Raw genomic sequence first — 24,281 nt, forward strand, 5'->3', positions numbered from 1 at the left:
TGTTAGAAGATTGATTGACTTTTTCCTTTGACTGTCATGACCTCCCGGGAGCCTTTCGGCATGGAGACCAGCTGCTGGGTCTCTGCCACAGCAGAGTCTGTTTGGAGAGACTGGAGGAGATGCGGATGAAGAGACAGGACTGCGGAGCTGGCACTGAGCGCCGGGACGGACAAGCTTCACGGTGTCTTGGCTGAATGAGCAGGTATCGGACACCTCGGTCTCCTTGGACGCATCCTCGCTCATCCATGCGGACTGGACACTGGCCGAGAGTTGGTGGGCGGCCAAAGGTGGAGTCGGCTCTCTTGGTTGCTTTGTTGGGTCTGCTCCTGTCTCTGGCCATGCTCCCTCCACCCCAGCAGACGATGGCATGGAACACTGCAGTGGCCAGTAGAAGCGGCTGGTTGCATCAGCTCTGCTCTTTTAATGTTATTTGTGTTCTTTGATGTTTCCCTCTTACACACGTTTATGTGTGCTATGGCTATGAGTTTTGTTTTTTCACCTTGGCCTCAGTCTGGACCCCCTCTCCAGGAGCCCAGGCTTAGCGTGTTATACTTTGTTTTGCAGTACTGTGCAGTAATTATAACTTAAAATCAACAGAAGGATTATTGAATGCTCCTTTTTCCATGTACACTTCATTCACTAACCGTGTTACGAAAAAAGATCAGTTAGAATAACACATACACAATTTATTCATTGAATCGAATTACTGAAATTCAACAACATGGTGAATTTGCAAACAGCTAAAATTATGCACAAAGCAAATTACAATCTGCTACTTGAGAATATACAACAATTCTTCTCAACAAGAGGAGGAATATAATCTTAGAGAAAAACATAATTTAAAACATTTTCACGCATGTACAACACTTAATGCCGGCCTGGGCGGAGCCAGAGGAGCAGGCGGCTCATCTGCCAGCATGGGCTGAGCCAGAGGAGCAGGCGGCTCGTCTGCCGGCCTGGAAGGGCCCACCGGGTGGATGGCGGCGTATGTCGGCCCACCGGGCTGGATGGCGGCAACTGCGGCAGATCCACTGGAGTTAGAAGTAGCTGCACAGCTACTCATAGCCCCCCTCTCAAGGGACGGATCTAAAACATCCCCAAAGATGCCCACAGACGACAGGGATGGGTGGGAGGGAGCTTGAAAACTTCTCCTCGATTCGGCCATCAGCGCCAGGATCCTGTTAAGCCTCTCCGCCATAGAAATCTACACAGGGTTCGTATTTGGCTGGAGTATTCTGTCAGGAATTGTTGGTGACGAACCCCAAGATGCAGAGATGGCAGGCTTGATGCAGGAAAACATGACTTTTAATGTCAAAAATAAAATGCATGTAAAATTCAATAAAAATATTTGCAAAATATAAAAAATAAAATACAGGAATCAGGAACCAGCTACCCCTCAACTGCCAATCAGCCGCAGTTGAGGGGAAACAGCGCTCAGGTAGACAAGCAGGAAACTGAACCAAAATAAGAGCGCTGACAAGAATAAAACACACAGAGGAAAAACTTAAAAATAGGAATAACTGCCAGTGACACACCTGACATTAAGACCTTCAGTATATCAGTATGTGGAATTAAATGATGGAATGGATTAAGCAAATAAATCAAACAATGTACTAATATGATCCACTTCAAGAAAACTCTTCAAACTTAAAGTGTTTACAAAGTACAAAGAAGAAGAACCATGATGAACATTCTGAATTAATTTCAACCATCCATTCATTTTCTAAATAATCTTATTTGTCTCACCATATGAAATATAACTTACTTCACTAATTAGTATTTATTTATTTTTAATGTGATTACTTATGGAGTATATTGTGAATAAATTGAGAACAGGAAGTTAAAAAAAAAAGTTTTAGCAACTGCTATGTGAAGGAAAAGGGGTAGGATTAAATAAGCTCTGCTTCTTCCTACTCCTTTTCCAACAAGAGAAACTGGAAAGTGTGATATATCATGTTGTATGCATGCATGTTCCAAATAAACACAAACTCAACTCAACTCCACAATAACATGCTTTTGCACCCAACTGCAGGATCCACTGCGTAATGTCAATCCTTTTTTTGTCCATTTCTCGACAATTGTTGTGACTTCCTTATTGGCCGCAGCAACTCGACAAGTCCAGACAATTCTTTACTTGTTAGACTTTGTTGCGCCTGACTTCCTGCCTCGACAGCATCCACAAATCCCCTTGACATTTCACTTGGAATGTCGGCCGTCTTGGTTGTGCGCCAGGTTGTCCTCCTTTGTCTCCAAAACAAAGTTGTTCCACGGTGGTAGTTCGAATGATGCTCTCCTTGTGCAAAGTGGACATGTCTTGCTTGCATGTTGTCCTCTGAGTGTGTCCAAGCAGTGGACACAGAAGCAGTGATGACAGCTGAGAGACACTGGATCTTTGCACGTCTCTAAACACACACAACACTGCTGCTGCTCTTCCACAGTTGACATCTTTGCAGAATGATCCATCATGTCCTCCAAATCCAGTTGACATTCACCATCAGACGTGATGGTGAATGAAGTATGTAGTGCACACATACATGTACGTTCACAGGCTGCAATGGTTTCATACGCTCTTCTGCAAGGCACATGTGTTTTGTGCAACTGAGTAATGACGTATTTAAGTAGTAGGAGGAGCATAGCGAGTTGCAATCACCAAAACTACACTTGGCATCCAGCCAGTGCTTTCTATTCAACCCAGGCAGAGGTTTTATTTAACAGGTATAATTTAACATATTTGGCTGCTTGTAACATTACACACATTTTGATCAGTAACACTGTGTTTAGATATAGGTAAACAAAACACTACTGTAAAAGTATTTTAATTGATTGATTGATTGATTGAGACTTTTATTAGTAGATAGCACAGTACAGTACACATTCTGTACAATTGACCACTAAATGGTAACACCCCAACAAGTTTTTCAACTTGTTTAAGGCGGGGTCCACTTAAAATAAATAGAACATTTTTCGCGCCAACACTGATGTGTCACAGTCTCTGTCTGTGTCTGTTGTCTCAGTGTGTGTCTGTGGGAGAGTGGCCGTGTTTTGGGCGTAGTCTTGGCTGCAGCTCTCAGCTGGCACAGCTGATCCCAGCACCCTAAATAATCAAGTGATTATTTGGCGTACCACTAGATCAGGGGCGTCAAACTCATTTTAGCTCAGGGGCCGCAAGGAGGAAAATCTGTGCACACGTGGGCATTTAAAACTAAAAAATAAAGACAACTTCAGAATGTTTTCTTTGTCTTACTTTGGCCAAAAATAGAACAAAACACATTCTGAAAATATAGAAAAAATACCGGCAGCGGTAAATTTTAGATCCATGAAGGAAAGAAGAAAGTGAATGTTTATAACTGAATACATTTACATATGCATAAAATGGTTTTCTTTTGTATTTTTTTTTTTTTTATGAATTAAAGGCCTACTGAAATGATTTTTTTAAATTTAACGGAGATAGCAGATCCATTCTATGTGTCATACTTGATCATTTTGCGATATTGCCATATTTTTGCTGAAAGGATTTAGTATAGAACAACGTCGATAAAGTTCGCAACTTTTGGTCTCTGATTAAAAAAAAACCTTGCCCCTACCGGAAGTAGCGTGACGTTGTCAGTTGTTCACTCCCTCATATTTCCTATTGTTTTCAATGCAGCTAGAGCTATTCGGCCCCGAGAAAGCGACGATTACCCCATTAATTTGAGCGAGGTGAAAGATTCGTGGACGAGGAACGTTAGAGTGACGGACTAGAATGCAGTGAAATACATATTTTTTTTCGCTCTGACCGTAACTTAGGATACAAGCTGGCTCATTGGATTCCACACTCTCTCCTTTTTCTATTGTGGATCACGGATTTGTATTTTAAACCACTGGGATACTATATCCTCTTGAAAATGAGAGTCGAGAACGCGAAATGGACATTCACAGTGACTTTTATCTCCACGACAACACATCGACGAAGCTCTTTAGCATGAGCTAACGTGATAGCATCTGTCTCAAATGCAGATAGAAACAAAATAAATAAATCCCTGACTGGAAGGATAGACAGAAGATCAACAATACTATTAAACCGTGTACATGTAACTACACGGTTAATAGATCTCAGCCTGGCAAAGCTTAACAATGCTGTTGCTAACGACGCTAAGGCTAACTTAGCAACTTAGTAACGGGACCTCACAGAGCTATGATAAAAAGATTAGCGCTCCACCTACGCCAGCCAGCCCTCATCTGCTCTACTCATCAACACCCGTGCTCACCTGCGTTCCAGCGATCGACGGCGCGACGAAGGACTTCACCTGGTGGCCGGTTAGCATCGGCTAGCGCGTCTGCTATCCAAGTGAGTAATCCTTGTTGTGTTGCCTACAGCCAGCCGCTATACACCGATCCACCTACAACGTTCTTCTTTGCAGTCTCCATTGTTCATTAAACAAATTGCAAAATATTCACCAACACAGATGTCCAGATACTGTGGAATTATGAAATGAAAACAGAGCTTTTTTGTATTGTGTTCAATGGGGAAGGCATACCTCTGTTCCCCGGGCTACGTCACACGCATACGTCATCCTCCGAAGGCTTTTTCAACCGGAAGTGTGGCGGGAAATGTAAAATGTCACTTTATAAGTTAACCCGGCCGTATTGGCATGTGTTGCAATGTTAAGATTTCATCATTGATATATATAACTATCAGACTGCGTGGTCGCTAGTAGTGGCTTTCAGGAGGCCTTTAAGTAACATTTAGGACAACCTTTTTCCAGACACAATATAGAATGTGAGATATAACAGGATAATGTATACATTTATCATTTGTTTGCAAAATGGTTACAAAAAAGGGCAACTGTGGCTACAAATGTAGCTTACCACCACCAGGTGTGAATGAATGATGGGTTCTCACTTCTCTGTGAGCGCTTTGAGTATCTAACAATAGAAAAGTGCGATATAAAATCTAATCCATCATTATTATTATTTTATTTAAAAAAGTGGCACCCAAATATTTACTGTGGGACCCCATTTTCATGACTTTTTGAAAATTCCTAGCGCCAACACTGATGGAGTATTGGTGCGTGCAAAACTGCAGCAGGCGGCTGTGGCCTGCGGGCTGGTTCTAATACTAACTTAGAAGATAATACTATTCCCGCAGTGTGCACTCCTTCATTCCGCATTCCATCCAGCTACATAATCACTCGCCATACAGCAATAGATGATATCTGCCAAATACCTGACACCTTCTGTAGACACTTTTTCTTATGCCTTCTGATCTCTCTCTCTCTCTCTCTCTCTCTCTCTCTCTCTCTCTCTCTCTCTCTCACTCTCTCTCTCTCTCTCTCTCTCTCTCTCCTCTCTCTCTCTCTCTCTCTCTCTCTCTCTCTCTCTCTCTCCTCTACTACTTGCTGTACATATCCTACCAAGTCAGACCTACACTGTTCCAATGTCCATTTCTCTGTTCTCAATTGTTGATGACTGATGATAACACCAAACCTATTTATATATATATAATATACTGTACACATATGTATATATTCATAAATATTCGTATATATGTTATATTTTATATTGCTATATTTAGTCTATTTATACCTGCATTGTCCTTTCCATCCTTACCTTCCATCATTGTAACTGAGCTACTGTGTGGAACAATTTCCCTTGTGGATCATTAAGGTTGTCTAAGTCTAATCAAATGTCTTCCCGTGGGCCATAGATCATTCATTCGGGCCTGACTTTGACACATATTCTAACTTTTGGGGCCAAGTGGTGGCATTCAAACACATTAAAACATGGCAAGAAATGCTAAATAAACAATATTTTACTTTAAAATCGGAAAACATGAGAGGAAGAGTACAATAATTGATTAAATTGACAATGATTTGTTTCTATTTGTGGGATATTCTGTGTACAGTTGAGTCCACAACTGACTTGTGTTCACACTTTGTATGTACTACCTGTAGAAACTACATCCACCTGATACACCTGATACACATCACTGCTTGACAACATGCCAGCCTGAACCAGCTGATGTGTTGGCTTTCACTAGACTGAAAACATAACACAGCACAAACCTGTTCTTCTTCAAACTTTTAACGTCTGAATCAAAGCTGGCTTCTTGGAAGCAAGGTGAGAGGGTGCGAGCGATGTGAGAGGCACACCAACAGGTGCAGTGCGTAGGGCACCGTGATGCGTGGCAGGTCCTGTTTTTGGGAGAGGTGCATGTAAATTGTCAGTTCATCAATGAGACTGCAGTTCATTTTACATCAAACATATTCCTAGCCGCTTCCTGCTCTGTCATAGATTAGAAGACAATGGCAGATGTGCCCTCACTTAGCAAGTTGTTATGGTGGCACAGTGTCTTCCTGCTGGTCATGTAAGGAAGAAGATGCGGGTTCAATTCCCATTCTCCATCTCTCGACTAATTGCGTATAGTTTCGCAAGGCTTACTGGATGTGACGGCATTTTCTTTCAAAATAAAAGTACATAACAGGATAAACCACATTTTGTCTTTATATAACTATTTTATTCTATTCTATATAGTTGAGGAATGCTCATCAAACACTTATTTGGAACATCCCACAGGTGTGCAGGCTAATTGGGAACAGGTGGGTGCCATGATTGGGTATAAAAACAGCTTCCCAAAAAATGCTCAGTCTTTCACAAGAAAGGATGGGGCGAGGTACACCCCTTTGTCCACAGCTGCGTGAGCAAATAGTCAAACAGTTTAAGAACAACGTTTCTCAAAGTGCAATTGCAAGAAATTTAGGGATTTCAACATCTACGGTCCATAATATAATCAAAAGGTTCAGAGAATCTGGAGAAATCACTCCCCGTGACCTTCGATCCCTCAGACGGCACTGTATCAAAAACCGACATCAATCTAAAGGATATCACCACATGGGCTCAGGAACACTTCAGAAAACCACTGTCAGTAATATCAGTTGGTCGCTACATCTGTAAGTGCAAGTTAAAACTCTACTATGCAAAGCGAAAGCCATTTATCAACAACACCCAGAAACGCCGTCGGCTTCTCTGGGACCGAGATCATCTAAGATGGACTGGTGCAAAGTGGAAAAGTGTTCTGTGGTCTGACGAGTCCACATTTCAAATAGTTTTTGGAAATATTTGACATCGTGTCATCTGGACCAAAGGGGAAGCGAACCATCCTGACCAGGGGTCACCAACGCGGTGCCCGCGGGCACCAGGTAGCCCGTAAGGACCAGATGAGTAGCCCGCTGGCCTGTTCTAAAAATAGCTCAAATAGCAGCACTTACCAGTGAGCTGCCTCTATTTTTTAAATTTTATTTATTTACTAGCAAGCTGGTCTCACTTTGTTCGACATTTTTAATTCTAAGAGAGACAAAACTCAAATAGAATTTGAAAATCCAAGAAAATATTTTAAAGACTTGGTCTTCACTTGTTTAAATAAATTCATTTAATTTTTTACTTTTCTTCTTATAACTTTCAGAAAGACAATTTTAGAGAAAAAATACAACCTTAAAAATTATTTTAGGATTTTTAAACACATATACCTTTTTACCTTTTAAATTCCTTCCTCTTCTTTCCTGACAATTTAAATCAATGTTCAAGTAAATTTTTTTTTTTATTGTAAAGAATAATAAATAAATGTTAATTTAATTCTTCATTTTAGCTTCTGTTTTTTCGACGAAGAATATTTGTGAAATATTTCTTCAAACTTATTATGATTAAAATTCAAAAAAAATATTCTGGCAAATCTAGAAAATCTGTAGAATCAAATTTAAATCTTATTTCAAAGTCTTTTGAATTTCTTTTAAAATTTTTGTTCTGGAAAATCTAGAAGAAATAATGATTTGTCTTTGTTGGAAATATAGCTTGGTCCAATTTGTTATATATTCTAACAAAGTGCAGATTGAATTTTAACCTATTTAAAACATATACACATACTGTACATATACATTCACTGTACAAACATACATATACACATACTGTACATATACATTCACTGTACAAACATACATATACACATACATGTACATATACATTCACTGTACAAACATACATATACACATACTGTACATATACATTCACTGTACAAACATACATATACACATACACGTACATATACATTCACTGTACAAACATACACATACACATACATGTACATATACATTCACTGTACAAACATACATATACACATACATGTACATATACATTCACTGTACAAACATACATATACACATACTGTACATATACATTCACTGTACAAACATACATATACACATACTGTACATATACATTCACTGTACAAACTTACATATACACATACTGTACATATACATTCACTGTACAAACATACATATACACATACTGTACATATACATTCACTAATTTAATAAGAAGCCAAAAAGTGCAAAAACAATAATGTTCGTGTTGGAGGAGTTGTGAATGAATGAAATATGAAATCCGTGCTGCAGTCCGCAGGTGTACCTAATGTTGTGGCCCAGCAGTCATTCACAACTCCTCCAACACAAACATTATTGTTTTTGCACTTTTTGGCTTCTTATTAAATAACTTTTTTAAATAGATTCAATCTTGCACGTGGAAAGTTTAAGTGTGGGCTTTAGTTGATATAACACTCCCGTCAGGGGGTGCATTCTACGGCGGGGGTGCATTCTCTACCACCAGGAGGCGGGATTACTGCGAGCCTCAGCCAGTGCGTTTTCGCAGCAGTTTTATGATTGCTCAGCACAAGAAATACGTTACACACATACAGTTGTTGACAAAATACACTGTACATTATATACCTCAGCTAACTAAACTATGGAAATGTATAATATAATTCGTATAGCAATACGCTCTCACTGCACAGCAGGCCAGCAGTTAGCCGAGTCATTGCGCAATCCATGGTGAGGCACAACTGAGTGACGTGCCTCAACTGGCTGCTGATCACCGCACCGTCTCTTCTCAGTATTTGAACGGTAAATGTGAAAATTCAGCGATTTTGAATAAAAATAATCTAAAACTGGTGAAGTTAAATGGAAAATTTAAATTCAAAGTGCAACAGACTGCAAGACATTGTGCCAATGAATACTGGCAACAACTCAGTGAATCCATCCAGTCTGCAGCTACCTCTGGTAACATCAGGATGATGTACGAGGGCATCAAGACTGCTCTGGGCCCAACACAGAGCAAAACAGCCCCCCTAAAGACCACCAGTGGGGAAGTTATCACTGACAAGGGCAAGCAGATGGACAGATGGGTAGAGCACTATTCAGAACTCTATTCCAGAGAGAACACTGTCGTCGCCTCAGCCCTTGATGCTATTGAACAGCTGCCCATCATTGAGGAATTAGATGCTGAACCAACACTTGCTGAACTTCACAAAGCGATCGACAGCTTAGCAACTGGCAAAGCACCTGGTACTGATGGCATCCCCCCAGACCTCATCAAGCGCTGTAAAGACACCCTCCTGCAGCCTTTGCATGATGTCCTCTGCCAGTGCTGGAAAGAGGGAGCCGTGCCGCAAGACATGAGAGATGCCAAGATTGTCACCCTTTACAAAAATAAGGGTGACAGGAGCGACTGTAACAATTACAGGGGCATCTCCCTCCTGAATATCGTAGGGAAACTCTATGCCCGTGTCGTGCTTGTCCGCCTTCAGAAACTTGCTGAGCGCGTTTACCCGGAATCTCAATGCGGCTTTCGCGCCAAGCGCTCTACAGTGGACATGATATTCTCTCTACGCCAACTTCAGGAGAAATGCAGGGAACAACAGAAGCCCCTGTACATATCCTTCATTGACCTGACCAAGGCTTTTGACCTGGTTAGCAGAGAAGGGCTCTTCAGCATCCTACCCAAGATTGGATGCCCTCCAAAGCTCCATAGTCTCATTAGATCTTTTCATGACGACATGAAGGCAACCATCCAGTATGAGGGTAGCATGTCCAACCCATTTGACATTAAGAGCAGAGTCAAGCAAGGTTGCGTCCTTGCTCCTACCCTTTTCGGCATATTCTTTGCCCTGCTCATCAAACATGCTTTTGGGACTGCAATAGAAGGGGTATATCTACGTACCAGATCTGACGGGCGACTTTTCAACCTAACCCGTCTTAAAGCAAGGACCAAAGTCCGTGAGACAATCATCCGGGACATGCTCTTTGCTGATGATGCCGCCGTCATTTCGCACAGTGAACAAGAACTCCAGTGCCTTATGGACAGATTCTCCCAGGCCTGCAAAGACTTTGGGCTTACCATCAGCCTAAAAAAGACCAATGTGCTGAGTCAGGAAGTGGACACTCCACCAGCCATCACAATCGATGAGTACCAACTCAAAGTCGTACACCAATTTACATACCTGGGATCCACCATCAGTGACAATCTGTCCCTCGATGGTGAGATCAACAAACGTATCGGCAAAGCTGCCACAACCCTAGGGCGCCTCACGACCCGCGTCTGGGAGAACCGGAAGCTGACAACTCCTACCAAGATGGCAGTGTACAACGCCTGCATTGTCAGCATTCTTCTCTACGGCAGCGAAACATGGACAACATACTCCAAACAGGAGCGCAAACTGAACACCTTCCACATGCGCTGCCTTCGCCGCATCCTCTGCATCCATTGGAGTGACAAGGTGACGAATGCCCAGGTCCTCGAACGCGCTGGTCTTCCTACCATGTTCACGCTGCTCAGACAACGCAGGCTGTGTTGGCTCGGCCACGTGTGCCGTATGGAGGATGGACGTATCCCAAAGGACATCCTGTATGGCGAACTTGCCTCTGGCAAGAGATCTGTTGGCCGGCCAAAACTGCGCTTCAAAGATCTCTCTCTCTCTCTCTCTCTACTACTTGCTGTACATATCCTACCAAGTCAGACCTACACTGTTTCAATGTCCATTTCTCTGTTCTCAATTGTTGATGACTGATGATAACAACCAAACCTATATATATATAATATACTGTACACATATTATGTATATATTCATAAATATTCGTATATATGTTATATTTCATATTGCTATATTTAGTCTATTTATACCTGCATTGTCCTTTCCATCCTTACACTTTCCATCATTGTAACTGAGCTACTGTGTGGAACAATTTCCCTTGTGGATCATTAAAGTTTGTCTAAGTCTAATCAAATGTCTTCCCGTGGGCCATAGATCATTCATTCGGGCCTTGACTTTGACACATATTTAACTTTTGGGGCCAAGTGGTGGCATTCAAACACATTAAAACATGGCAAGAATTGCTAAATAAACAATATTTTACTTTAAATCAGGAAACATGAGAGGAAGAGTACAATAATTGATTAAATTGACAATGATTTTTTTCTATTCGTGGGATATTCTGTGTACAGTTGAGTCCACAACTGACTTGTGTTCACACTTTGTATGTACTACCTGTAGAAACTACATCCACCTGATACACCTGATACACATCACTGCTTGACAACATGCCAGCCTGAACCAGGTGATGTGTTGGCTTTCACTTAACATAAAAACATAACACAGCACAAACCTGTTCTTCTTCAAACTTTTAACGTCTGAATCAAAGCTGGCTTCTTGTTATCAAGGTGAGAGGGTGTGAGCGATGTGAGAGGCCCCGCCTTGCCCTAAACACAGAACAGGTGCAGTGTGCAGGGCACCGTGATGCGTGGCAGGTCCTGTTTTTGGAAGAGGTGCATGTAAATTGTCAGTTCATCAATGATATTGCAATTCATTTTACATCAAACATATTCCTAGCCGCTTCCTGCTCTGTCATAGATTAGAAGACAATGGCAGATGTGCCCTCACTTATTAAGTTGTTATGGTGGCACAGTGTGTTCCTGCTGGTCATGTAAGGAAGAAGATGCTGGTTCAATTCCCATGCAAAGCTGATGTATTCCTTTTTTTCTCCATCTCCAACTGCAATATCATCCAACTGCAACATCATCAAGATTCAATATCATCCAGCTGCTATATCATCCAACCGGAATTTGGCAGACCTTTTGTCTGCTCTTGAATGGGATTGTGCTAAAAATCTTAATATCCCCTCGGGGATTAATAAAGTATTTCTGATTCTGATTCACTGTTTACTGTTAGCGTGGTTTTTTTTTAAATGATCACCATTCCTTGTTTAAAAGGGTGTGACTTTGGTTGCGATTCCTGCTTTAAAGACAATGCAGGGCAAAGCAAGTTTATTTATAGAGTGGAATTTGTAAAAAAGGCAAGTAAAAGTGCTTTACAGGAAATTAAAAGAAGGCAAATACAAAAATATAAAATCATATTTCAAATTGACATTAGACCATACAATCATAAAAACAATCAGAATTAATCAAAATCAGGAGTCAATCAAAGAGTGTGTACTAAATACTTTCAGTTGTCATATGCACAAATAAATCAATAAAAGTGTTTTCAGCCTGTATTTGAACATTGCCAATGTTGAGGCCCGTCTCACATCTTCAGGAAGAGTGTCCCAGATTATAGGAGCCTAAAACTGAAACACAGTTTGGTTGGTCCTGACTCTGGGCACCAGGAGGAGACCACTCCCTGAGATCTAGATGGTTCATATGTCTCTAACATGTCAGAGACACAAGACCATGAGAAGATCTGTGCACAAGGAGAGCTGTTTTAAAATATATTCTCTGAGCAACAGGAAGCCAGTGCATCCAGTGTCTGTCCTGGTTTCAGGCGGAAGTCGAGCAGCAGCATTGTGCATGTACTGCAGCTGCTTTACAGCTCGTTTAGAGAGCCAAGTGAGAAGGCCATTACAGTAGTCCAACCTGCTGGAGACAAAGGCATGGATTAGTCTTTCTACAATTGATTTAGACATTATTCCTCTGATTTTGGAAATGTATTTAGGTGGTAAAAAGCTGATGATGTTATTAACTTAATGTGGCTGTTAAAGTTCAAGTCTGAATCCATTATTAGCCCTGGATTTCTAACCTGATTATTAGGTTTCAGGGAGAGGGTCTCCAGGTGACTAATACAAGTTTCTATTTGTTTCTGTGGGCCAAAGAGAATCACCGTGTGGTTCCCCGGCGCCACAGTCCAGGACAAGCATCGACTGCATCGCATGAGAAGGTTATTGGCTGCAAACACCCATCCCTCCAGGACCTGTTCTCCTCCAGGACCAGGAGGCGTGTGGGTGGGATCACAGCTGACTCTTCTCACCCTGGACACAAACTATTCTCCCCTCAGGCAGGAGACTACGGTCCATCCAGACCCACACCTCACACCACCTGAACAGTTTTTTCCCCTCGGCCATCAGGCACATGAACAATAACAAGATCTGATAGCTCAGTTACAGATCATGTTATTCTATTTTGTGTTATTTTATTACCTATTTTGTGTTATATGTGTTTTATGTTGCACCATAAAAAGTGTGTTTCTGCTGGTCATGTAAGGAAGAAGATGCTGGTTCAATTCCCAGGCAAAACTGATGTATTCCTTTTTTTCTCCATCTCTCGACTAATTGCGTATAGTTTCGCAAGGCTTACTGGATGTGACGGCATTTTCTTTCAGAATAAAAGTACATAACAGGATACACCACACTTTGTCTTTATATAACTATTCTTTTGTCCTTTGCCCTCACACTAACACTAACTAACTCCTTATATAACTAGTCTATTGTCCTTTCTCCTCACACTAACACTAACTAACTCCTTATATAACTATTCTATTGTCCTTTCCCCTCACACTAACACTAACTAACTAATTATATAACTATTCTATTGTCCTTTCTCCTCACACTAACACTAACTAACTAATTATATAACTATTCTATTGTCCTTTCTCCTCACACTAACACTAACTAACTCCTTATATAACTAGTCTATTGTCCTTTCTCCTCACACTAACACTAACTAACTCCTTATATAACTATTCTATTGTCCTTTCTCCTCACACTAACACTAACTAACTCCTTATATAACTATTCTATTGTCCTTTCTCCTCACACTAACACTAACTAACTCCTTATATAACTATTCTATTGTCCTTTCTCCTCACACTAACACTAACTAACTCCTTATATAACTATTCTATTGTCCTTTCTCCTCACACTAACACTAACTAACTCCTTATATAACTATTCTATTGTCCTTTCCCCTCACACTAACACTAACTAACTCCTTATATAACTAGTCTATTGTCCTTTCTCCTCACACTAACACTAACTAACTCCTTATATAACTATTCTATTGTCCTTTCTCCTCACACTAACACTAACTAACTCCTTATATAACTATTCTATTGTCCTTTCTCCTCACACTAACACTAACTAACTCCTTATATAACTATTCTATTGTCCTTTCCCCTCACACTAACACTAACTAACTCCTAACTTGGACTAACGCTCTTTAGATGACTCAGTTAGTGGAAAAACACAATTGTCCAACAGCAACACCCGTATGCTCATTTGTGGCCGCAGTTGGATGATATTGCAGTTGGATGATATTGCAGTTGGATGATATTGCAGTTGGATGATATTGCAGCTTGATGATATTGCGGTTGGATGATGTTTCAGTTGGATGATATTGCAGTTGGATGATATTGCAGTTGGATGATATTGCAGCTTGATGATATTGCAATTGGATGATATTGCAGCTTGATGATATTGCGGTTGGATGATGTTTCAGTTGGATGATATTGCAGTTGGATGATATTGCAATTGGATGATATTGCAGCTTGATGATATTGCGGTTGGATGATGTTTCAGTTGGATGATATTGCAGCTGGATGATCAAGGTTCAAGGTTCAAGGTTCAACTTTATTGTCTTGGGCACAGAGCATCATTGCTTTCTTAACATACACAAAAACAACAGAACAAAAACACAAGCACAGACACAACCTCAACCAGACAACTAACATTTAAACATCAGAACATGGAGCTTGATAGACATAGGTGGCACTTTGATGTAGGCATCAAATCTACAGTATGGAGATAAAGATAAAGTACCAGTGTGCATTGCACTAGAGCTCATGGATAAAGTGCTATGTGCTAAAGTGCTTAGTTCTAAAGTGCTATGTGCTAAAGTGCTATGTGCTAAAAAAGTGCTAACCTATGTATTAACATTCTATTGCACATTGTTGGTCAGCTTCATGGAGGCTGGGACAAATGATAATTTAAGGCGGTTAAATTTGCATAGTGGGACCCAGAGTCTTCTCCCTGATGGCAGGGTTCCATATTCAGGGAAGAGTGGGTGTTGTGAGTTGGAAATAATTTTCTTAGCTTTTTTCCTAAGTGCCTGCTCATAGATGCTCTGTATAGGCTCATATTCTTTCCTCCCTACGATTTTCATTGCCGTTTTATGCATGCCGGCCAGTTTGCTTTTTAGCTTAACGGTTAGGTTGCCAAACCATGAGGTGATCCCGTATCTAATGATGCTCTCTACAATGGCACGGTAGAAAATCATCATGATGTGGCTGCTTACGCCGTACAATCTTAATATTCGCAAAAAATATAGCCTCTGTTGCAGTCTATTGCACAGTTTGTCAATATGTGTCTTCCAGCAGAGAAGATTATCAATATGAACCCCTAAATATTTATAATGAGGATACCTGGGTGATTTCCTGATTTTTGATGACCACTGGCTCGTGGTCAGTCAATTTCCTCGGATCCAAAACCATTTCCTGTGTCTTGGTCACATTTAGAATAAGATGGTTGGTATCACACCACCTAATAAATAGGTCTATCTCGTCTTGGTACACAGAGGGGTCCGTATCCTTGTGTTGAAGGCTTAGGAGCACGGTATCGTCCGCAAATTTCACCATATAATTGTTAGGGTGCACAGTCCTACAATCATTGGTGTACAGTGTAAACAGTGTTGGTGATACAACACAACCCTGTGGGACGCCTGTGTTGCAGTGTTTGGTGTCTGACAGTGTTCTGTTGACCTTCACTTGCTGTGTTCTGTTTGTTAAAAAAGAGTGGAACCATTTGATCAAGGTGGAGTTTACACCCATGTCTTTGAGCTTCTCCAAGAGTATGTGAATTTGCACTGTATTAAAAGCTGAGCTGAAATCAACAAATACAATTCTAGCATAAGCTTTTGTGTTCTCAAGGTGCTTGGAGATAAAGTGCAAGGTGCAAAGGATTGCATCATCAGTACTGCATCCCTGCTTGTACGCAAACTGGTACACATCTAACTTTGGCTTGACATCCTTCATGAGCAGTGACACAACAAATTTTTCAAAACATTTCATAACAATGGAAGTGAGAGCTACGGGACGAAAGTGGTTGTTTACTGTGACACCGGGCTTTTTAGGCACTGGAGTTATAATTGACTTCTTCCACAGAGCTGGAACAGTGTGAGTGTTAAGTGACTGTTGGACACCATGCTGTAGTCAGTTCCTCTGCACAGCTTTTGAGCAAAAAAGCTGGGAGGCCGTCAGGGCCTGCGGCCTTGCCCGTACGTACTCTACTAAAAAGACGGCGGATGCTGGTCGGGTGGACTTCCAGGCAGCAGGTGTCATCAGTGTCTGGCAGGGACTGCAAAACACTGTCACACTCCTGAGAGAAGTTTTGATGGTCGAATCTCAAATAAAAGTCATTTAGCTCATTTGATTTTTGCTGCTCATCCAGGGTGATGATTTGTTTCTTTGTAGGGTTCATATTAGTGACTGATTTCATTGTGTCCCAAAGTTTTTGTATTTGACATTTGGAGATGATGTTCCATTGTTTGCCTATGTTGTTTTCTTGCATTAGTGAGAAGTTGTTTGAGTTCTTTTTGGACAACTGACAGTCCTGCTCTGTCTTTACTTCTAAAGGCCTGCTTTTTCCTATTTATGCAGTCTTTTATTTATTTTGTTACATAGGGTTTGTTATTGGGATAGACTACAATGTTTTTCTTGGGTACCACATTGCCAACACAAAACTCAATGTAGTCCGTTATAGTTACTGTAGCCTCATCTAGTCCTAGTGCTTGGAACAGGGACCAGTCTGTGCACATGAAACACCAACTTCAGTGTCTCAATAGCATCGTCTGACCACACATTAATTGTCTTATGCTCAGGTTTAATTGATATAAAAACAGATTTATATGTGGGTATTAGATGTATGGTGTTGTGATCCGAGTTGGAAAGGGGGGGCTTTGGTTTTGCTGAGTATCCCCCCCTTTATATTGCCATAGCATTTATCTAGAATCTTGTCATTTCTTGTGTCACATTTTACAAATTGTTCAAAGCCCGGCAAGGCAGTCTCCAGTTTACAATGGTTAAAGGCCTACTGAAAGCCACTACTACCGACCACGCAGTCTGATAGTTTATATATCAATGATGAAATCTTAACATTATAACACATGCCAATACGGCCGGGTTAACTTATAAAGTGACATTTTAAATTTGCCGCTAAACTTCCGGTTCGAAACGCCTCTGAGGATGACGTATGCGCGTGACGTAGACCGGCGAACACGGGTATGCCTTCCACATTGAAGCCAATACGAAAAAGCTCTGTTTTCATTTCATAATTCCACAGTATTCTGGACATCTGTGTTCGTGAATCTGTTTCAATCATGTTCATTGCATTATGGAGAAGGAAGCTGAGCAAGCAAAGAAGAAAGTTGTCGGTGCGAAATGGATGTATTTTTCGAACGTAGTCAGCCACAACAGTACACAGCCGGCGCTTCTTTGTTTACATTCCCGAAAGATGCAGTCAAGATGGAAGAACTCGGATAACAGAGACTCTAACCAGGAGGACTTTTGACTTCGATACGCAGACGCCTGTAGAGAACTGGGACAACACAGACTCTTACCAGGATTACTTTGATTTGGATGACAAAGACGCAGACGTGCTACTGTGAGTATGCAGCTTTGGCTTCTAAACATTTGATCGCTTGACCGTATGTGCGCAACTTTTTTTTGCGTATGTACGTAACTTTTTTAAAATATATAAGCTTTATGAACCTTGGGTTAGGTGAACGGTCTTTTGGGCTGAGTGATTGTGTGTGTTGATCAGGTGTTTGAATTGTATTGGCGTGTTCTATGGAGCTAGGAGCTAGCATAGGAGCTAGCATAACACGTACCGTACCGTACATGCGCGTCACGTACGTAACTTTTTAAAAATATATAAGCTTTATGAACCTTGGGTTAGGTGAACGGTCTTTTGGGCTGAGTGATTGTGTGTGTTGATCAGGTGTTTGAATTGTATTGGCGTGTTCTATGGAGCTAGGAGCTAGCAGAGGAGCTAGGAGCTAGCATAACAAACACGCAGGTGTTTTTATGCAGGATTAATTTGTGGCATGTTAAATATAAGCCTGGTTGTGTTGTGGCTAATAGAGTATATATATGTCTTGTGTTTATTTACTGTTGTAGTCATTCCCAGCTGAATATCAGGTCACCCCCGGCTCTCACAGCATCTTCCCTATCTGAATAGCTTCAACTCCCCACTAGTCCTTCACTTGCACTTTACTCATCCACAAATCTTTCATCCTCGCTCAAATTAATGGGGAAATTGTCGCTTTCTCGGTCCGAATCTCTCTCACTTCATGCGGCCATCATTGTAAACAATAGGGAACTTTGCGTATATGTTCAACTGACTACGTCACGCTACTTCCGGTAGGGGCAAGCCTTTTTTTTATCAGATACCAAAAGTTGCAATCTTTATCGTCGTTGTTCTATACTAAATCCTTTCAGCAAAAATATGGCAATATCGCGAAATGATCAAGTATGACACATAGAATAGATCTGCTATCCCCGTTTAAATAAAAAAAAAATCATTTCAGTAGGCCTTTAAAGTCACCCAAAAAGAAAACAGGAGCTCCGGGTGTGCGCTGCAGCTGTTCATGTGCGCACTCTGCTATGCTCGCAGCAGCTCTGCCTGCATTGCCGCTGGGTGGGACATAAACAGCGGCTATGATATGTTGCCAAACTCCCTAGGCAGGTAGTGAGGTCTCATTGATAAACACAGCAGTTCTACGTCGGGGCTGCATATGGTTTTTTTCACAGTGAGCTGTTTACACAACTTGTCACTCACGTACACGCCGACTCCGCCCCCTTTTCTCTTCCCGGAAGCGTCAGAGCGGTCAGCTCGTATGAGTGAGAATCCATCCAGGTCAAGCAGAGAATCCGGGACGCCTTGGTGAAGCCACGTCTCGGTGAACACCATGATGTAGGTTTCCCGGTATTCAAAGCAGCTCTTTAGTGCTTTTTCTACATTCATTTCTAATAGACTGTTTTAATAGTCCATGTACATTTGTTTGTAGATTTGTTTTACAACATATTGTAGACTATATTATATTTTATATAACATTACACATACCATGTGTTATGTTAGTGTTAGAATACAACTAAGAATGACGACAGACACCAACTCTAGTTGACTCTTTACTCGGGAGCTCCTGAACTTTTCTGTGTCCCCCCCAAATGGGTCCGTGGTACAACACACTCAACAACAACCATTCCTTTACAGAACACCTCCCCCTTAAGTTTGACCTCTTCTTCAAAGCCAATGGTTATCTAAAATTATCTCTTTAAATGCCCCCCTTGACATTACCTAAACATTTGCCGTATGAAATCTTACTTACTTATATCTTTCTGTAAGACACACTTAGTGCATAAACATATATCTTATATAAACTGTATAACCCTGAAAATCAATATTACTTTTTCTTTTCAAACGATCAACTTACATCCCATAAACTTCAAGCACATGAACAGTATGAATCAGATTACAATCCTCTTTCCTTTCTGTTTTTTTTTTTTTTTCTCACACACACCACATTGTCTCAACAGTCCTAAAGATCCAGACGTCTAGGAGGGCATGAGACTCGGCCTGATGCTGTGATGTACTTGTTAGATGCGTCTGTATCAGTATTTACGTGTCTGTTTGTTTCTGTAGTGGTGCGTGCAGGTGTGCTTGAGTTACCTGGCTCTGGAGTGTGCTCTGTGTAGTCTTGTGTGTCAGGCGTCTGTGTGTTGTGAATTGGGCGCATGTGTGTGCGATTACGCCTAAGTGAGCCCTCTTCAGTGTTGATAATGTAGGATCTCGGTGTAGACGCTTTCTGCACCACTGTCCCGTGTTTGTTTTCTTTCGGCAGCCAAACCTCTTGGCCTGACTGCAGCTGCGGCAGGACCCGGACTCTGTGGCGCTGGTTGTACCGGCGCTGCTGTTTCTCCTTCGCTCGCCTTTCCTCCTTCCGGAACTGCCTAATGCCTGGCCACCGAGGACGAAGTGCAGCGGGAACTTGGGGAATGTCAGAGCGGATCTGTCTCCCCATTAGGAGTTGTGCTGGAGAGTAGCCACTCTCCAGCGGCGTGGCGCGGTATGTCTGCAGCGCCCTGGCCTTGTCGCCGCCTCCTTTCCACAGCCCTTTGACTGTGGCAACAGCCCGCTCCGCCTCGCCGTTGGCCTGTGGGTATCTGGGGCTGCCGGTGACGTGAGCAAATCCATATGCTCTGGCGAAGGTCTGGAACTCTGAACCGCTGTACTGCGGCCCATTGTCGGAGAAGACCGTCTCTGGTGTCCCATGGCGACTGAAGACGTCCTTGAGAGCAGCCACTACTGTCTCCGCAGTAGCTACTTCGAGGTGTGCTACTTCTATGTAGCGTGAAAAATAGTCCACTACTAGCAGGTATGTACTATTTTTCCAAAAGAACAAGTCCGTGCCGACACGTTGCCAGGGTCTCTCCTGCACTGCTGTCGTCAGCAGCGGCTCTCTCTGCTCTGCACGATGCTGTGAACAGGTGTTGCAGTTCTCCACCATCTGTCTGATGTGGCTCGACAGTCCTGGCCACCAGACCGCCTGGCGGGCCCTAGCTCGGCATTTAACGACCCCTTGATGCCCACTGTGTAGCTGCTGTAAGACTTCCCCCCTCAGCTCACCTGGAATGACGATGCGTTGGCCTCGGAGGAGCAGCTGTCCATTCATGGTGAGGTTGCCTTTTTCAGGCCAAAAGAGAGCCAGCTCTTGGGGCAACGCATGTCTCTCAGGCCATTCAGTCTCACAGTATCTGATCAGCTGCGCACAGATTGGGTCGGCTTTCTGCTTTGCTGCGATGTCGTTTAGACGGTGCTCTGTAGCGGGGAAGCTCTGAGTGACGGCGTCCAGGAACACTTTGACCTCGGCCTCTTTCTCCTTTTCCTCCGCCGTGAAGGTGTGTTGGATTGGGGCCCTGGATAACGTGTCCGCTGTTATCAAGCTCTTCCCCGGCACGTGCACGATATCGAAACAGAATCTCAGAAGCCTCAGCCTGAACCTCAGCACTCTCGGTGGGAGTTCGTCGAGAGCCTTGGTGCTAAGCAATGGCACTAGGGGCTTGTGGTCTGTCTCCAACCTGAATTTCAGTCCCAGCAGGTAGGAGGACAGACGCTCACACGCCCACGTAGCTGCCAGAGCTTCCTTTTCAATCTGAGCGTAATGTCTTTCGGTGTCTGACATACCTCTTGAAATGAAGATGATTGGTCTCCAGGCTCCGTCTGACTGCTGCTGGGTGAGGACGCCCCCGAGACCAAAGGATGAGGCGTCCGCCGACACGCACGTCTCCGCTGTCGGTGAGTAGGCAGCCAGCACCTGTGTGGAGCTGAGCTCCTGTTTGAGTCTTTTGAAAGCCTCTTCTTGTGGCGCTTCCCAGCACCACTCGTTCTTTCCGCACAGCAGGTCTTTGATTGGGCGTGTGTATGACGCGAGGTGCGGCAGGAACTTGCTGAGGTAGTTGGCCATCCCCATGAGTCTCTTCACCCCCTCGACGTCCGTCGGTGCAGGCATCTCCTGTATGGCTTTGATCTTTTCGATGTCCGGTGTCACACCATCCACGGAGACTCGGTGGCCCAGGAAAGTGATGCTGTTCTTGCTGAACTCACACTTCTCCCCATTCAATGTTAGTCCCTCCTCCTGGAGCTTCTTCAGGACCTGACAGAGTCTCTCGTCGTGCTGGGTCTGGCTGTCCCCGTAAACCAAAATGTCGTCCGCGTGACACACTGCGCCTGCGCAGCTCTCCAGCATCTGCAACATCCGCCGCTGAAAGTGTTCAGGTGCAGAGGAAATCCCGAACGGCAAGCGGTTGAACGCGTACCGTCCGAACGGGGTGATGAATGTCGTCATCAGCTTACTTTCCTCTGCTAGCGGGATTTGCCAGAAGCCGGAGGTGGCGTCCAGCTTTGTGAACGTTTTCGCCCCGGCCAGCATGCCCAGGGTGTGGTCGACAGCGGGGAGGATGTATCTCTCCCTCTGAACCCACCCGTTTAAATGGGTTAGGTCTACGCACAGCCGCATCTTGCCGTTGGGCTTCGGCACTACGACTAAGCCAGCACACCAGGGTGTGGGTTGTGTCACCCTGGAGATGACACCCATGTCGACCATGCGATCCAGTTCCTTCTTGACTTTGTCGCAGAGGGGAAGAGGCACGCGGCGTGGGGAGGACAGAGCGTAGGGGACTGCATCGGGCTCCAGGGCGATGGTGTAGGGCTCCTTTAATTTCCCTAACCCGGTGAACACAGTGGGAAACAGCGCTTTAAAGTCCTTCTGCTGTGTTTCCACTGTATCAACACGCCGCACCAGATCGAGGGCCTTGATCGCTGGGAGGCCTATCAGAGGCTTGGACAGTCCATTGACAACATAAACATCCTGTCTGGTTGTTTTGCCCTTTGCCGTCAGACCCCCTTTAAAACATCCATCAACCTCAAGTCTGTGTTGCCCTGGGCCATACAGCACTTTTCTTGACTGTTGCAGTGCCCCGTGGATTTTTCTGAAGTAGATACTGCTGGGAATCGCGTTGACAGCAGCCCCCGTATCCAGCTTGAACGCCAGCTCTCGTCCGTTCAACTGTAGCATTCCGATCCATTCATCCTCTCCCTCTGAGCTCACTTCGCCCAGGAACGCAAACTCAAACTCCTCCTCCTCACTCTGTATGATGTCGTGCACACTTTTAGCTGACCTGCATATTTTGGCAAAATGTCCTCTTTTGTGGCACTTGTGACACTCGGCATCACGAGCAGGACACTCTTTCCATGGGTGTTTTTTCGTGTTCCCACACTTGCCACACCCTGTTGTCTGCACTCTTTCCATGGGAGTTTTATTGTATTCAACTTTTCGCCCCATCTGGTTCTTTGTTATTGCTTCTACATGACCTGCTGACGGCTCTGCCCCCCTCAGCCCCGGCTGTTGTTTTTTCACTGCTGCACTTTGCTTGATCTGCGTTATGGCTTTTTCTAGGGTGAGTTCTGCATCTAGCTGTAAACGCTCCGACAGCCTCGCATCTAGGATCCCGACAACTAGTCTGTCCCTTATTAACTCGTCCCTCAGAGTACCAAACTCGCAATGTTCAGCTAACGTGTGCACGGCGGTGATAAAGGACTCCACAGTCTCGCCTGGTTGCTGACATCGCCGGTTAAAGCAGGCCCTTTCATAGATCACGTTCCGTTTACTCACGCAGTGTTTTTCGAATGCTGCCGTGACGTCGTTGTAGGACTTCTTTTGTTCCTCCGTTAGCTGCAGCGCCTTCAAAACGTCCTCAGCCTCCTCCCCCGCCGAGTACATAAAAGCATTCACCTGGAATTCCTCAGACTGCTTGTCCAGTCCAGATGCAATTCTATAGCGATTAAATCGCGTACTCCATCTTGGCCATTCCTCTGGTTTCGAAAAGTCAAATTTACTTGGCGGGAAGTATTGAGGCACTTGAGGCAGCGCTGCTAACTGTTGCCGTTGTTCGTCCATTTTTTTTTTTATTTTTTTTTTCTTACGTCGTCTTTTTCTTTTTCGTTGTAATCTTCTCGGTTACACTGCTCGTTACTACCGTACCACTAACGTCACTAAGTTTCTGACACCATGTTATGTTAGTGTTAGAATACAACTAAGAATGACGACAGACACCAACTCTAGTTGACTCTTTACTCGGGAGCTCCTGAACTTTTCTGTGTCCCCCCCAAATGTGTCCGTGGTACAACACACTCAACAACAACCATTCCTTTACAGAACACCATGTTATATTGTTGCATATGATGTTGCCTAAATGTATCCTAATCTCACACACACACACACACACACACACACACACACACACACACACACACACACACACACACACACACACACACACACACACACACACACACACACACACACACACACACCTTGTCAAACTTCATAGTGGCTCTCCAACTACTCTCTGTGTAGCGTTCAATGGCTTCTACACTCCTGCCATCTAGTGTCTTGGAAATGCAACTGCATGCTAAATAAACTCACTAAAAAGTAACTTCTGAGTTTTTTAAACACGTGTAAGCCATCATCTTCAAGATTGCTGAAAATAAGAGGTTGAAATACTTCACTCTATGTGTAATAGACATATATATAATGCAATACATAAGCTGTTGAAACAGAAATTAATTCACAGTAATTGAACAAGTAGATTAATA

General features: G+C 43.2%; 1 protein-coding gene across 17 annotated transcripts in view; it reads left to right on the forward strand.

Moving 5' to 3' along the window:
- LOC133632149 (calcium/calmodulin-dependent protein kinase type II subunit beta-like) overlaps positions 1–24,281 on the forward strand; it is a 231,670-nt gene that overhangs the window by 62,289 nt on the left and 145,100 nt on the right. The window lies entirely within an intron of this gene.

This window comes from Entelurus aequoreus, linkage group LG17, assembly GCF_033978785.1.
Source record: "Entelurus aequoreus isolate RoL-2023_Sb linkage group LG17, RoL_Eaeq_v1.1, whole genome shotgun sequence".
NCBI classification, from domain to species: domain Eukaryota; kingdom Metazoa; phylum Chordata; class Actinopteri; order Syngnathiformes; family Syngnathidae; genus Entelurus; species Entelurus aequoreus.